Here is a 16,852-nt window from a genome sequence, read left to right as displayed (position 1 = left end):
GGATGTGTGAGACTCTGGAACCAGTTTGCTGGACCAAAACAGCCAACGCTCTCAAAATGAGTTGTTTTGGCCCATTAACCTGTTGTCAGGCACAAAGCGCTACTTAGCTATGAACAAGTACTGTCTTATACTGCAAAAGCAATTTAGTTAGCAGCACTTCTAGAGTAAATAAATAAATCCCAGGCTTAATTTATTACCAGAAAGTTATTAGGGCTAGGGCAGGTAGGCCAGGGACAGTTGTTACTAAGTCTTGCTTGCAGGTCCTGCAAAGAAAAGGTAGCTGATAGAAGCCAAAGAGAGGTATAATTTATTTATTTTTAACAGATACCTGACTGATGCTATTGATTTTCACTTTGGCTAAATAAACTTTTTCTTTTTAATCAGTGTTTCTTACCACAAGGGAAAGTGATGAAGAGGAAAAGCGGAAAGACCAGTACCTTAATTTCCTCTCCATGTTGCAGGGCAGGTTTTACAGGGAAATGAAACTCCAGCAAATAAACCCGAGTTAGAGCTTCAGAGGAAATTTGCTGTGAAGCGGACAATGGCAAAGTACCGAGAGAAGATCAAGTTTCCTATTTAAGCTGTTCAAGAAGTACTGCAGAAAAAAAAAAAAAAGAAAGAAATGAAACAATTGCTGTAAGTGCTCGCCTTACAGAGCTCCTATCTCAAATATAACTGGAATCTACCAATGTAATCTTTATGATGACCAGATGTTACTATTTCTGGGAATGTCCTGAGTTTTCAAGGACTGCTCCAGTTTCCTGGCTGATTATATTGAAACTGGTGTTTGCCTCGGTTACAATAAAATCTGCCAGCTGGCTCATCTCATCCTATCAGTGCCTCCCACTGCAATCTCCTTTATCCCAAAGATTTAAAGCAACCTTTCTTTGTGCAGAAACCACTACAATAGTCTTTAAAACAAGAATTGAGACCTTTTGATTAAATTGTGTTGGAGATTATTGGTGAAAGAAAAGAGAGTATGGAAGGCAAGAGAGGACTATGGCATGGTGTTCCTTGTGCTGGATGCAAAGATGAGGATGTACTGATAGTGTCAGACCAGAAAGGGTAAGAAAATGCATTCACTTTGGCACATCACCCACCAAGTCTTCCCCCCTGCCCCAAGATTTTGTGTGGTTGGATTTAGAGGATTTTCTTTTTTTTCTTTTCCTTTTTTCCCCCCAAGACTGACAGAGATTTTGCTAGAGCTTTCAAGTCAGATGCAACTGAGCATCCACAATAGGTCTGAGAAGTTGCCACACATCCAGAGGTCCCAGATGAGTCTACACCACCCATGCAATACAGTTCTACTGTATGAACTCAGCGAATCCTTTCAGAAAACACCAAAATCATGGCATGTATTACGCCCAGTCTTTGAACATCTGTGAATGAAGTTGCCTATACAGCAGTCCTAGGAAACACCCGACATGCTGCAGGTGCTCCCTGAGACGAACCTGTGCCTGTGCAGTAAGTCTGAAGTATCTCAGACAGTGCTGGCTTTACGGTCTGAATGTAGACAACATGTCCAGCGCATGCACCAGTATTTCTGTGTGGGAAATATTTAGTGGATGCCCAGGTTTCAAAGGTTTTGCTCCTAATAGCAAAACCAAACAAATGAAAGAGAAGGAAGAGCGATATAAAAGATTGGAGACATCCCACATTCAGAGCCAGACATTTTGAGGAGCAGAACATTGCCATTTTTCTGATGTGCTCAATAATGGAGAATGCTTCCATGGATAAGCACAGATTACTGTGCCTTTGCTCCCTCTGCACTTTTGAACTAAATGTGACATGCACCTATACAGTTAGAAACATGGGAGAAGAAAATACACAGCTGCCTGCTTCCATTGCTCCAGCCATACATGAAGGTGATAGCCTTGAGACCTAGAAACCCTAGATGTTATATAAATTGATTTGGTTGAATAAGAGTGCCTATGTTGGCAGCACAAGATGTGCTGGATGCCACCAGGAGCCTGAGACACACTCAGGGGTCATATGGCATGGGGCCTTCTAGAGACCTCTGTCCCGCAACGGCAGGTGAAGACCGGGTCTGGGGGACTCCCCCAGTACCTGACAAACACTTGTTCTGGGGACACCACAGCAGGAAATCTCCTAGGGAAGAGAAGGCTATGTTTTCAGGTAAGGTAGCAACGTGCTCAATTTCCGACTGTGTAAACTGGGAAGTGGAATAGAGGGGGCACTCAAGTTTCCTGTCAGCTTTCTCTTCCAGAAAGCTAGGAAGTGCAGAAAAGCCCATGACCAAGGAGTGATACTGAGTGGCTATTGAGGAATGTTTTTCGTTGGGGGGGGAAGAGACCAGTGAGTTACTTCCCTAACAAACAGAGTGCCTTGTATGTAAAGATACTTACCACGAGGAAAAGGATCCCAAACCCAGGATCGACTGACTGGATGCAATGGCAAATAGTTTATCCTTGGCAGGGGCACCTTGATTATACAAAAACATTCAAATGAAAGGGACCTTCTATTTTTCTCCTTTTACTGGAATTCTTCTCCAATGAAGAATTTAAAATAATATTAGAATATTTTCCCCTTTCTGGTAACCACCCTGACTTGTTGGGATCCAACAGATGATGAAGGGAGCTGGAAGATTTCAGTCAGTCCCTGGAAGCAGTCACATACTTAAAAAATGAAAAGACATAATTCATGTAACATTTCTGAAGCCTGAAGTGCTCTAAAAGAGAAACAAAATGTTTTCTCAAAAATAAGTACACACATTAAATAGTTATAGTAGAAAGATTTGTTTGTTGCCAGACTTTTGGTGTCTAATATAAGTTACCAGGGAAGAAAACTCAACACTGTAAACCTGAGTTCTGGTATGAAAGCACAGGGAGCTCTAGTATCTAATTTTCCACCCACTTAAACAAATCATTTTAGGCATTTTGAGCCAAGATCTTTTGAAGTTCCCTTAACTGAGTTATTGTTGTTTTACACTCTGATTTCAATCATGCATGGGCAGAGAAAGGCACATTCTTTATTTTTTCTGAACTATTTTAAACAAAATGCCTGTTTTTATAAAGCATTAATGGTAAATGATTAAAGTGGCAAAAAAAGTCTTTTATAACTTACTTAGGCCCTTCATTTTCCTTTCCAAGTGTTTTGTCTTGGTATTTTCTTTTCTGTGGTTGTACTAATTATGGTATAGTTATATGTATATAAGTAGTGTTATTCTTCTGGTAGTAAAAATGGCAATTATGACAAAGCAAAAAAGCTTTGTCCTGCTTTCGGTTTGCCTTGTCTCTTTTGACTGGGAGCTCTGCAAGGCACTTTCTTAGTCTGTGTTTACCGAGTAGGGATACAACATGATCCTGCTGTCAGTGGGAGCTGCGGGAATTCTGTAATTACCTCTAATGTTCCCATTTTCCTGGTAAGGGAGTGGGAACAATCTGTTAGGGCCAGGCGCACATCTTGAGTCTGTTCTGAACATTAGGAAACTGAGAATGCTTCATGCTTCTGCAGTCCTGTTTAAACAAAGTCATATTTTTTAAAAGAAATACATTTTTTCAGTTTTAGGGGTGATAATGCTGCATCACCAGTAGAGACAATAAACAAGTATTGAGGAAAGGGACGAAAGCCTGGTCTTCTAATTGATACGGTATGTGCAGCAGGAACTCTTATTAAAAGTTGAAATATTTGGGCATAAAAGAGGCATATCAGTTTTTATCTAAGTCTAATGGCAGTTCCCCAGTTTTGCTTCCTTTCTGAAAGAAGTATGTCTTTCTATCAATAGAGCACAAATTCCAAGGATCTTTACAAAATATTATCAATATGTATTATGACGCCCAAATGCAAACCTGCAGTCAATCTGTTTGGACAACAGCTCTAAAAATATCCTTCTTTCTGAATAAACAGGTCTAATAACATCCTGTTAAATAAGTGATTTTCCACATAATCTAGCAACTCTAACTACCCAGACAGTAGCTTGAGCGGCCCTGTACACACAAATAGTACATTCTCAGCTATAAAACTATTGTGAATTCATTTGTGAGAATAAAATCACCACTGTGCAAAATATCAGAGGACAAAAACGTATTTCTGTCCATGTAGCCCCCAAGTCTGTGATTATAAAATGAACTTGCAGAATTTATAATTTTGGTTTTGCAAACAGGCCCATGAGATTTTGGTCGGTATACATGCGATGTACCAAAATGTTTTCAGGATTATAGCCTAATCTGGGGAAAGAAACCTTTCTAAATCTTCTGGATCTGGATTAAGAACAGCAGGTGTGAAGGGGAAGCATGAGACGAGACTGGAGTCACAACCATCACTGTTGCCTGAATGTTTGTGTTCAAGACCTTTCTTATTTATTGTTTGCAAGAGTGGTAGAACTGTCTCAGAAACAAGATGTTTGGTATCCCCACATCATCACTCTGTCACTCAGCCATAAGACTGTCAGTGGCGCTGTCTAGTCAATTTGAACACTTTGACTTGCTTGGGTGACTTGCCCTGTTACAGAGACAACTCTTGGCTACTCAGATGTGGGTGCAGTTCCTCTGTCCCAGCTAGATGCCCATTCCCCCCCAAGAGATCAATATTTTCCCAGCCACACTGGGGCATTCCTCCCCCGCCAGGCTGGCATGACCAAGCACAGAGGAACAAGGAAGGCAGACCTTGCAGAGCACCCTGTTGTCAAAGGTTTGTAAGATGAAGCTTCTTACGGAAACCTACATGAGTTGATATTTGGTAGAAAAACAGTCTGGAAAGCTTATTCTGGTATTTTAATGAGATGGCCTTCTGCCAAGTTGGAAAGAAGACCCTCAGCTCCCTGAAGCGTCATGAAGGGTGTTTTCCCTGGATGTGAATAGAGCCAGAGGTTGGTGATTGGGGTCACAGATAGCTGTGCAGACAACCTCTTCTGTGAGTGTTGACAGAGTCATTCTGATGGTTCCTGGGACATCTTGGGGCTTGGTCTGCGCTGGAGAGCAGTCAGGTGATTTGGGGGATATAAGGTAACCATGGGTTATCCACAAATAGTGACTGGCTATATTGGTCTGTTTCTGTAGATCAGGACAGATATCTGCTGGTACTTGATAACATCACCTTTCAGTGTCTCTGGGGGAACACACACACTTTTTCCTTATTATTATCATACAATGTCAAGGAGAGGAAGCATATCTTCATTTTAGCCTCTCTTTTAAGAGCTTATCCATTCCCATCTCTAGAAATGGTAGTACATGATTTGAAGTAATCACTTGGCATGTATCACCAAGGCAGGTACTCAAAGCAGTCCCATGGCCCTGAGATTCAGAAGGCTTTTTTCCACTTACTGAGGAGGTCAGTGGGGTGGACTTTCCTCTGCGCTTTGTTGAAGGACTCTGTTGTAAGGTGGGGTAGAACACATATGGTTATTGACCTGAGATGTGGGATGTGGTTTTTGCAAACTTTTTGAGCTGTCCAGAGAACTCTTCCCACTGGCTAATATGTCTCCCCTCCTCATGCCTTTAGCAGCAGTAGATTTTGAAGCATGTGATGTATTGTGTTTTGCTTATGCTGCTGTTCAACAAGCAATTATTCACATTCAACTGTGTGAAAAACCTTTTCTGTAGATGGAGAAACAAGAGTGTTATGCAGTCACAGATACCTGAACTTTTCCATGTTGTTTATATCTTTCATTTATGTTGGTTTTATGAATATGTTTTTATGCACTCTACCACAACTGTGGTAGAGTGAGAAATAACACCTTCAGGAAAAATACAGAAGAAAGCTACAAGGACCTAATTAAAGCAATATAAATAGTTGCAATATAAATAGTCAGTTTTAGTCAGTTTTAGTTGGGGGACCAAATTTAGTTCAGGGACTTGAAATTCTTATCTTTTTTAAGAATGTTGTAATCACTAGGGCAGAGGGGATTCTGGTATGGGGAAGTGATTTTTTTCCTTTTTTTATAAACAATAAAATAATCATTTAGCTATTAGAGAATGGATAATGTAAGCTGAAAATCTAAATCCAACAACCTGAAAAGTGACTGCTGAGAAGTATGAAGATAAAGCACAGAAGTTCAAATACCTTTCGTGCCTGATTTAGAGGAGGTTTCAACTCTCTCATGTGGGTATCTTACATGGGCATGATGGGGCATCCGCTTCCTTTATCTTGTGAAAAGGGCCTAGACCTATTCTGGAGGTAACTCCCAAAATGTAAATGTTCATTTAGATAATGGTCTTTTCAGCCAGATACATTTGTCAAGTTTTATTTATATACAAAAGTAGTTACAGCTATCACGACAAATCATTTTTAAGTGAGGTAAACTCTTCACACACAGAAAAAAAAAGAATGAATGAATAAAAATATGTACATCCCATAGCATGAGTATAGCCACAACAGCATAAAGATGTCCCAAACCAATAACATGTTGTTCCTCTCCTTATCAAGAAACATTTTTATTCACCTAAAGTCTTGTTTCACCTATAAATAACTGTGTCCCAGTTAGGAAGTGTGGATTGCACAGTTTTAACCACATCAGTACATCTTTCCTGAGCAATGTAGGAACTTATTAACAATCTCTCTTCCCCTCCTCTAGCGGTTTCACCTTCAGAATGGCTGGTCTGAAATGAATTAAGAGATTAATGAAGGAAAAAAAGATTTATCTTTATATCAGGGAAAAAAAGTGTATTCCTGTGGGTAAATTGTTAACTACAGAAGATCTGCTTTCCTGTATTTACCAAATACCTCTATTTACCAAAATTTTACCAAATTTCTACAAATTTCAAATAGCAATGTTATGTCAAAGTAGATTTTTCTCCAATTTCTCACATTTTTTAACTGCTTTTCAAATGGAAAAGAATATAATTTTTATTTCTTTTGGTTGCTCAGAAGAGAAAACTAAAACTAACAGAAAATAATACTTTAAAATAACTTACATTACAAACAAAACTGCATTTTCCCATAATGATTTTTAAAACCCACAGGAAAGTAAAAAAGTTTTGTTTGTTGTGAAATAATTTCTCAACATCATGAAACAGAATATCTAAAAAACCCAAACAAAACCTCCTAACAGACCACAGAAATGTTATTGATTTAAAGTACAAATTAAACTCTTAAATAAAATACATGAAAGGAAATTAAAGACAGTAAAGAAAATAAGCAGTATACAAAAAAAGGCAGAAATAACTATAGTTTTGTTCAGTTTTGCTCATTTTGTGCTGTTCTTGTTGAAAGGGATAAACAAACGTCAATGTATGCTTTCTTACTATGTTGTCAGCTTTTTCTAAGGAAAACCAGCAAAACCAAAAGTAATTTTTCATAAAAGCCGTGTGTTAGTTTGTGTAGGTATGTGTACTCCAGCTGGGTTATATTGCAAGTGAGGTGTCTGCCATCCCCACATAGAGGCAAAGTCTTTAAGTAGGTAAATATATACCTATATGTATAGTATATTGGGAAAGCAAAGATGCTGCAGTTGCACAGCTAAAAAGGGCACAGTTTTCCCATGGTATAATTCATTATTATTGTGAGTTTAGTTAAGTGGGAGGTCTATTTATGTGGTGGTTAAGGTGCCTGTCAAAAGGGCGCTTGGCACTTGTTCCTCCTTTGCGCTTTGAAGTTCACTTCCTACAGTAACATTTTCCAGTCATAACACCTCCTTCTTCACAGCTAAAAGCCAAGGCTGCTAGCCATCCCCCTGTGCTTCAAAATGTAGAAACTGTAATTCAGCCCTAAGGAAATGAACCAATTACAAGGAACTTGGTTTAACTTCCTGCTGTGGTAGACAAATGGAGATCTACTATGAAAGTAAGCCTGCAAGATTAAGAAATATGTGTAGGCATTGAGCAATTACAGTCAACTGGAACATGCTAAGCAACAAACCCAATCCCTTTCTGTAAGGACCAGTCGCTGCACATAGCATCTGAGGATAACGAAACCGTTGTGGTTGCTGTACTCTAGACAGAGAGGTGTGTGTGAAATTTCCTGTTCTGGTTGTAGATTTCAGTGTTTTCATGGTAGTGGAATAAAGGACTAGTCTATAAACTGCAAAGAATGTGGATCAAAAAAATGTTTTCATTTCTGCCGACAGAAAAAGAGAGATATCCTGCAGAGCTTCATACACATAAATGGTATGGATACATTCATAATTAAAGGTTTAGCCTAATAAGGAGTAAAGGTCTGTAGTAGAAGTTTAGGACACCTTGAATCACTGCTCATTGCTTGATGCCTGAAAAGTTAACACTTGCTCTGAAACCTGGGAAATATAGTAAACGCTATCTGTTAATCATTATAAAAAGTTAATTACCTTCATTATTTCATGTTCTAATAGTCCTGGTTTAGGATTAGTAATCCAAGAATACAAAGTAGACAAACCTGGTATCACTTCTCTCTACAAATTCTTCTCATTTATTGGCTGGAATTGCATCACATGTAATCCCAATACTATTCTTTTTTTAACATTTAAGAATTTTTCTTTGAAATTATGGATCACCTTTATCCCAAGAAATAAATAAAGTATACTGTGTGCATTCAAGACAGCTGAAAAATATGAACACATCACCATGTTATACTATCTTACAAATCAGTTTTTAAAAAACTGTTTTGAAAATTATTACAGTCAGCTTTTGATAGGCACTAATATAAATATTCAATATATTCAGCAAATTTTTACGAAATAGCTAATGATATTAGCTAAACTGCTTTGCTAATGCTGCTTTGTTGTGAAAAAAATGTTTTAGGTATGACCAACTAGTGGCCCATAAAAGTTTTTGAAAACACTCTTAAGTTAATAGACCATTTTTCTTATTTCACTGTTACCTTTTGAGATGTCACTAATATAGTTTACTAAACAATGCAGTGAATAATGTACACAGTGCATAATAAAATGCAGTATAATGCTCTGGACAGGAATTATTATATTTTTATGATTCTTATTTCTTGGGATTGATTTTCATTCTAAAGCACAGAAAAATTAAAAAATTAAACGTCAGAATAAGGTGAGGTGGAAATTCCAAGCTTTGAGACATTCTACAAATAATGCAGAAAACTGGTAGACATTCAGCCAAACATCTCCAACACAGGATTCCTGGTTTCTTGTTTACCGGATAGACAACAAGCATTCTTTCTTCCATCGGGATTTATATAAATTCCTTTAAGCTGAAACTATGCCATATAGGGCGATTGTACAACCCTTCGTCAGCTCTCACAAGTTAAACGAGGTCGGGGTCAGGCCGGGTTAGGGTTGCACAGGAGGTCTCCAGAGAGCTCAGGATGCAGCAGGAAGCGGTCATGGTCACAAGGCAATGGGCAGCCTCGGACGTTCCCTGGCCCAGGCGTGAAGCAGCACCTCGCATGTTTGGACCTGCCTGCAAATAGACCTGCTGTCTCGACTTGGAGCGAAAGCCAATGTCCTGCCCCTGTAATGGCTGTATCCTGTTATATACTTGGCAAGCTTAAAAATATTAGCACTACTGTCCTGGCCAAAAACTCATCTGGGACTGTAGTTATGCGGGCCAAATTAGTTATCTGTTTTGACTAATTTAGGCAATTAACTCAGTCTGTTTATTTGTTTGTTTGTTTTTTCACCATTTTTTTTCCAGATAAACCATGAACAAATATCCACTCTTTTAGAATGTTTCTGGTGGAAAGCTTTTGCAAACAATTTCTTTTTTTTGCAGTTGCACTGTGAGCCAGATTACAATGAGCTGTCCAATTTTCAAAAGAGCTCAGTGTTTAATAACCTACAGTGAGCGCATGCAGTGGAGATGTTCAGTATCAGGTACTCATGATAGAAAAACTTCAACAGAAATACATTTTTAATAAAAAAAAAAACAAACAAACCATGCCCAAACTGATTTTTTTTTGGTCTGCAAAGCTGTAAACTTAGGGGACTGTGCTGTTTATCCATCTCACTTGTCAGTCTCCCTAAATAATTTCTCAGCATACTGGGCAGTTTTTATTAAACTGAAAAAAAAAAAAAAAAGGAGTAGATGTCTCAAAGTTAATTACATTCCATAATTTTTAGGCACACCGGTGTGTTGTCAGAGGAGATGGATCCAGAGCAGTACCTCCACTGCCAGGCATGACTTAATAGGCACATAAGGACTGCTCAGCTGAATATCACAGGTTTCTCTCCAGACTAACCATCTCAGGATTACCTCTTAACCAGGGAGCACGCAGAAGGGAATGGCGATTATTGTAATCATCAGATGGTTGATGGCTCAAAGAACATAAAATCACAGGAAAGGAGGCTGCATTAATTCCAGCCTTAATTCCATGGAGTAACTTTACTTTTTATATGGAGGGAAAATACATCAAAAGCTGGCTTTGTTTCAGAAAATGTTGATATGCCATATGAGTAAATCAAAATTAAATTTATATATTGATTTTTTTTCATTTTTATATTGTCTGTGTTATTCATATGTTATTTCATAACCTGCTGTGCCTGTCCAGATCAAAACAGGTGTCAAAATGCAAAACAGTTTCTGCTCAGTGAGAATGCTGATTATCTATCTGGCTTTGTTTAAGTATCTGTTTTGCAGAGAAGAGTAGGACTGGGCAGGGAGTTGTTTGGTTATTGTTAATTTTATATTATCTTACCTTATACTATTTCATTTTATTCTTTCATGTGCATTTCATAGGGAAATAAGATCATTTCGAGATATATGTGTTCCTGATTTGTACTCTTCTTGCCAGATCCACACCCTCTGACCTTGTCTCTCAGAGCAGTCTCCTTGTCCATCTAGCTGTGCAGTCTCAGTGTAAGCCTCCAAAGTCCTTTACCTCTACATCCCACCAACTTTGTGACCATGGGAAGCTCCAGCATTGTATCTGGACAAAGCCTCAAGCCAGGACCTGTGATTTACCCAGTCCCTCACCAAGCTGGTTCCCTCCTTGCAGCCAGCAGTTTGCCTTGCATTTCCACCCTCCCAAGACCCCCAGGAGACCAGATGGAGCTGCTCCTCCAGCAAAAAAACTCTCATGGAAGTCCTTCTTTGCTACACAATATTTTCATGACAGTGAAATGACAATGAAAGCAGCAACTGGGGCAATGTTGGAATAGCAGCCATACAGAGTGGTGAGGCAGCACCTCAAACTTGCCCTGATGTCTCAGAAGCTGTAGAGCTCCCTGTAGTGGGGTGCCGGTCCCTACACTTACTGCTTCCATCTTGACGTTGTCCTCATAGCTAAGGGTTTGGTAATGCAGCAGCAAAGTTAGATGCCAGTGAAAAGGACATAATCAGCCATGTCTTGGCTTCACAAAATGTCTTATGGTACTGTGGTATCTCACCCCGTGAAAGCAATTTTTGTCCCATGAAGGAAGAAGGGCCTACTGAGGAAATATCTACAATGTGGCTGAGGAGCTTGTGATAATAGTGCAGTAACTATTGGTAGGAGTAAACATGAATAAATCTAGCCAGTATTGCAATCTGTAAAAACTTTCCCCACTCAGATACCTCTATCAGCACAGTTCCTCCTGGGCTCTGAAATATTTTTAAAGTAGATTGCTGTCATTTTTTTAATTTTCAGTTTTCTTCCATCCGAACTTTGCATGTCCCTCAGCTCCCATTAAACACAATCCATCTGACCAGTAACCCTACATGTGGTGAAAAAAGAGCCAGTAAAGAAAAAAAGGGGTCAGGGAAAGGTTGCTTGAATAGGCAATTAGTGGGAAATTTCATAAACAATAAGGGAAATGTGTTAGAGAGCAGCCTATTTTTTCTACATAATTCTCCATTTCATCTCCAGGAATGTTCCTTTCATGCATATTTAGTTTAAGAAAAAACGTACCACACATCTTTCAAGATATTTTTCATTCTTCGTTTATGATACTATAAATGTTTAGGTAATAATGCTGGTATTGGAAACAAGTCAAATGAGCGCAATTCAAATTAGTGGGCAAGCTAAAGCAGAGTCTTTCATTTACAGTCCGCTTGATCAGACCACATTAAAATCAGCAAGACTTAAGCCTACTCTGTTTACAGCCCACAGGTTGTTATCTAGTTTCAAACCTCTCTGTTCAGAATTGTTAAGCCAGTGCTGTACTGCATGCAGCTCACCATTAATTGGAAGCTTGGATTCTAATGGCTGTTTTCTGGGGCGGGAGCTGGAAATCCTGAAACGCACACCATGCCCTAAAATGTATTAATTTAATATAAAACCTTTACATAAAATTACCGATTATTTGAAAGTTAAACACTTAGTCACAGCGTTCTGTATCAGATGCTATGAATTTATTCACAGCTAGATTTTAAATTACCTCCTTTCCATTTCAGATGCCAATTTTACTAGGCTACCTGAAACATCATTTGCATAGAGTTATTACATCAGGAAAGAAAAAATCGTCTCTTGTGTTCAGTGCCTTGTTTCTCTAATCCCCACAGACAGTGAGGAAGAAAGGCTGGCTTTATATTGTCAATTTATTTTACTGCACCCATTGGCACTTGTCAATATTCCTTACCGGACAAAATGCGCAAATATTCTCGGACATGCAACAGCTTCAGAAGTTTGCTGCCACTTATATGTGGATGTACTGTAAACATCTACACATCAATTAATGGAAAAACAGGAATGTTTTGATGTTGCAAACCCACAAATGGAGCTCTACTAGCTGAGCTAATGAATCAGTTCCATGAAATGTTCATACTTCTAAATCACGATCACATTTAATAAAAAAAAAAAATATAGGCAGCAGAGTACCTTCTTGTACTATTTAGTGGGAAAAAGTCACTGTATAACTAATGGAATCTTGTAAACATACACAGTTCCTTAGGGCTTTTCTGGGAGATGGAGTAAGATATGCTTCCAATGTACACTCTCCAGTTATTTTTAAACATGGGTTCAAACTGAAACATGCACAAGATCTGGGGCCATTCGGCACTGGACCTGTAGCTTTTCCCATAGGTCACTGCCCTAATTTATACACATTCTGCAGGCTCTCGGTAATGGTATTCATTCTTATGCAGTTGTGCAAACGTATTGCCTTTCAGTCAGACAGGACTCAGTCACACCTGCTTGCAGTCATTCTCTTGTCACACTGAGTTAGAGTGACCACTAACAAATAAGAAACAATTGAGAATCATGCCAGTATTTTCTTTTCTTACCTGACAATTCCTCCCGAGGAGCCCTATGTGTTAGACCTGGCTAAATGTAATTTGAGTAACTGAGCTCTGCCTAGCCAGCTCTCCCCACAGTGATAACTCAGTGATGCATACTTCTCTACTCCTTGCCCTCAACTCTGGGCTGGACTTGTTTTGTGTATCATTTCTCAAAATAAACAGAACAGTTCTGTTCTATTCTGGGATGTCATTGAGATGACTCTTCCCACCACAGCCTGCTCAAGCTTTTAATCATGAAACCAAGTCTAGAAGATGTATGTTGTGGGACATCTTAAAAATTTAGTCCATCAGATGTCTCAGTCGGACTGAGACTGCATCAGGGCTCCCATCTAGCTTACGCACATGATCTTCCATCTTTCCAGAAAAGAAACAAGGCAGGAGTAGTTGAGACCGGAAAGAAAAGGATAATTCTCTCTCTACACCCAGGATTCAGTTAAGACATGTCAGGTGTGTGCATATGGACTCACGAGATCAGAAATGCTTCCATGTCTCACAATTTAAATAAAGTCTTAGAGATCAAGTACTTGTACTTACGTTGAAACCCTGAATGGAGTGATACACCCTTTGAGGGTATGGTGTATTTGAATTAATCTGAAAATTGAGGGTTTTATTTTGCAAGAATGGTGCAATAAAGTAAAGGAAATGAGAATGTTTTTATAAAAATAAAGGAAACAAGGAGAGAGTTTCACAAATTGGATGAAGACAGAGGTTTTCTTTAACCTGTAGGCTTTAAACAGTAAGGTTTTAAACCTGGGGAGCTCTGGTAATGAAACACCCACATACATTCCCGAACTGCCATCCCATAATCTGCCTGGTGCTTGCATTCTTACCTGCTAGTGCTCCAGTCCAATATGAGGCAAAAGGACAGCAAAGCTATGAAAGGAAGTGTAGTCTTGTATTCAGCAATCTTACTTTTTATAATTTAGGACTCCTTGTTTTCAATTTGCACACCATTGAATATCAAGGCATATCCTACAATTTGGAACAGCAGGTACTGAGGGTAAGCCACATGATAACACCTGACATTTAGGTCATTTGCACAGAGGATGAACAAGGAAATCTTCTCTCCCCTGACTTTAGATGTCTACTTCTGACTGTGAGTGTCTACATATGACCTAATAATCCTGAACTCCCTCTACAGTAATGAGAGAAACATGCTTTCCAGAGGTGACAGTTTTCACTAAATGTAGATGTCTACTTTGGGACAAGATGAATCACATTCTAGAAATGTCTATTTCTTTCCATTAACTATAAATAGACCCACATTGATTAACAGAGATGTAGACATCTATGCTATAGATTCTGACATGCAGTCAGTTGAATCCCATCCAAACACTTAAGAGATGCTTACAAATAAAAGAAATATATTACACAAGTAATTGACAGTGCAATTACCACTCATCATCACGCAAATCCTTAATCTTTTTCTCTGAAATATAAAGGAATTCTGTCTTTCCGGATTGTTGTATTTTATGTGCTAGGATTTTAATCTTAGACCAGTGGATAAATTTGTATATGTTTAAACATGTTCTTCCTCCAAGAGCTTTTAAACTGAGAGAAAAAAGAATCAAAACTTCACAGAATTAAAAAAAACTAATGGCATATTTTATACTTGTATAATAATACTATCTAATTACTATCTTTTTTTTAATAGTAAATATACGGACTTTAAGTAATTTCTTTTCTGCACAAGAGTAGTGATATATTTGCATGACTCTTATACACTGCACACAAGACAGGGTTTCCCCTCTACCACTCCTGTTCCTCTCATTCATATCTCACAGGACATGAAAATCTACCTGGCCGTACAAAATAAAAAAGGCATGAAGTATGAGTGAGAAAGCTGAGAGAAACTATGTATGTTACGTTCACTAACTTTTTATAATGGTCTTTACAAAAACTCAGCCAAACTAAGGATAACTCATTTGCTCTTTACAACATATAAAACTGTCACAAAATATATGTAAGTTGTGTGGGGCTTGACTGCAATCGCTGAGTGACTTGTGACTGGAATCCTTTTTTGTGACTACCCAGAATTTATGTCCATAAGCAGGTATGCTCTTTGATGCTCACTCCCCTAAACTACTGCGTTGTCTACAATTTTTTCAGTACTGATGCCCTGAGCATTTGCCTAGCTGGAATAAATAATTTCCATGGAAAACTTCTAGTGCCAGGCAGACTCTCAGATAGATATGTAAAAACCAATAGCACAGCATTTGAACTCTTATCTTTTCATTTTGACTGCCAAAATCCTGATCTTAAGTCATTGATGGAATATTCTACCATATAATAAAAGGCTGGAAAGCTTTCTTATAATTTCCTCTGTCATGAACAGGGGATAATATTTCCTTTGAAAAACTGTATTTAGGTCTCATGTGTCCCATAAGCTCTCTTTTCCACAGACTACTATAATAAACAATGAACTTACCCATTCTGTCTCACTTTGTGCATTTCGTAATTCTTTAAAACTTTCCATTTTGTCTGTTTTCTTTGGAAACTAGTTTTTCATCATTGTGCTGCTATCTGATGGTAGCAGTCATTAGATTGATATACTATTTCTTCTGTAGTGAATCTGATATGAATCTGTACGCTAATGCACACAGCATTGGGTATAAATAGGAATTAGAGAATAGTTGAAGGGCTATGGTCTTGGGATCATGGAGATGTGGTGGGATGGTTCGCATGACTAGAGGGTTGCAATGGAGGGATACAGGCTCCATGGGAAAGACAGATCAGGAAGATGAGGAGGGGGAGTTGTCCTTTATGTGAGAGAACAGCTGGAATGCATGGAGCTCTTGCTGGGGATAGATGATGAGTCAGCTGAGACCTTATGGGTAGGGAAGACAGGTAAGGGTGACTTAGTGGGTATCTGCTACAGGTTGCCTGACCAGGAAGAACAAGTGGATGAGCCCCTCTACCGATAGCCAGAAGTAGCCTCAGGTTCACAGGCCCTGGTCTTCATGGGTTTCATTCAGCCACCCTGATATTTGAGGAAGGAATAACACAGTATGGCATAAACAATCCAGCAGGTTCCTGGAGGGCATCTGTAACAACTTCCTGACCTAAGTGACAGAGGAGCCATCAAGGAGAGGTGCTCTTCTGGACCTCATACTCACCAACAAGGAGGGACTCATTGGGAATGTGAAGGTCAAAGGCAGCCTTGACTGCAGTGAAAATGAGATGGTGGAGTTCTGGAACCTAAGGGCAGGAAACAGGGGAAAAATCAAGCTCACAACCCTGGCCTTCAGAAGAGCAGACTTTGGCCACTTCAAAGTCCCATGGGATAAGGCTCTGGAGGGAAGAGGGGCCCAAGAAAGCTGGTTAATATCCAAGAATCACCTTCTCCAAGCTCAAGAGCAATTCATCCCAATGATTAGGAAGTCAGGCAAAAATGTCAGAAGGCCTGTGTGGATGAACTCAAACATAAAAAGGAAGCACACAGAAGGTGGAAGTGGGTACAGGCAACCTGAGAATAGACGCACTGTCCAAGCATGCAGAGATATGTTTAAGAAGGCCAAAGCCCACCTGAAGTTAAATTTTGCAAGGATTGTAAAAGGAAACAGGAAAGGCTGCTGTGAGTACCTAAGTGGTAAAAGGAAAACTGTGGAAAATGTGGGTCCACTGCTGAATGGAGCAGAGGACCTGGTGACAAAGGTATTGAATGCTTTCTTCACCTCAGGCTCTACTTGTAAGACTGACCTTCAGAAAACCCAGGCACCGATGACCAGGGGGAAAGCCTGGAGGAATGTAGACTTACCCTTGATGGAAGAGCATCAGGATAGAAAATATGTAAGCAAATT

This window comes from Aptenodytes patagonicus, chromosome 1 (genome assembly GCF_965638725.1).
Source record: "Aptenodytes patagonicus chromosome 1, bAptPat1.pri.cur, whole genome shotgun sequence".
Classification (NCBI taxonomy): Eukaryota; Metazoa; Chordata; class Aves; order Sphenisciformes; family Spheniscidae; genus Aptenodytes; species Aptenodytes patagonicus.
This window is presented reverse-complemented; position numbering follows the sequence as displayed.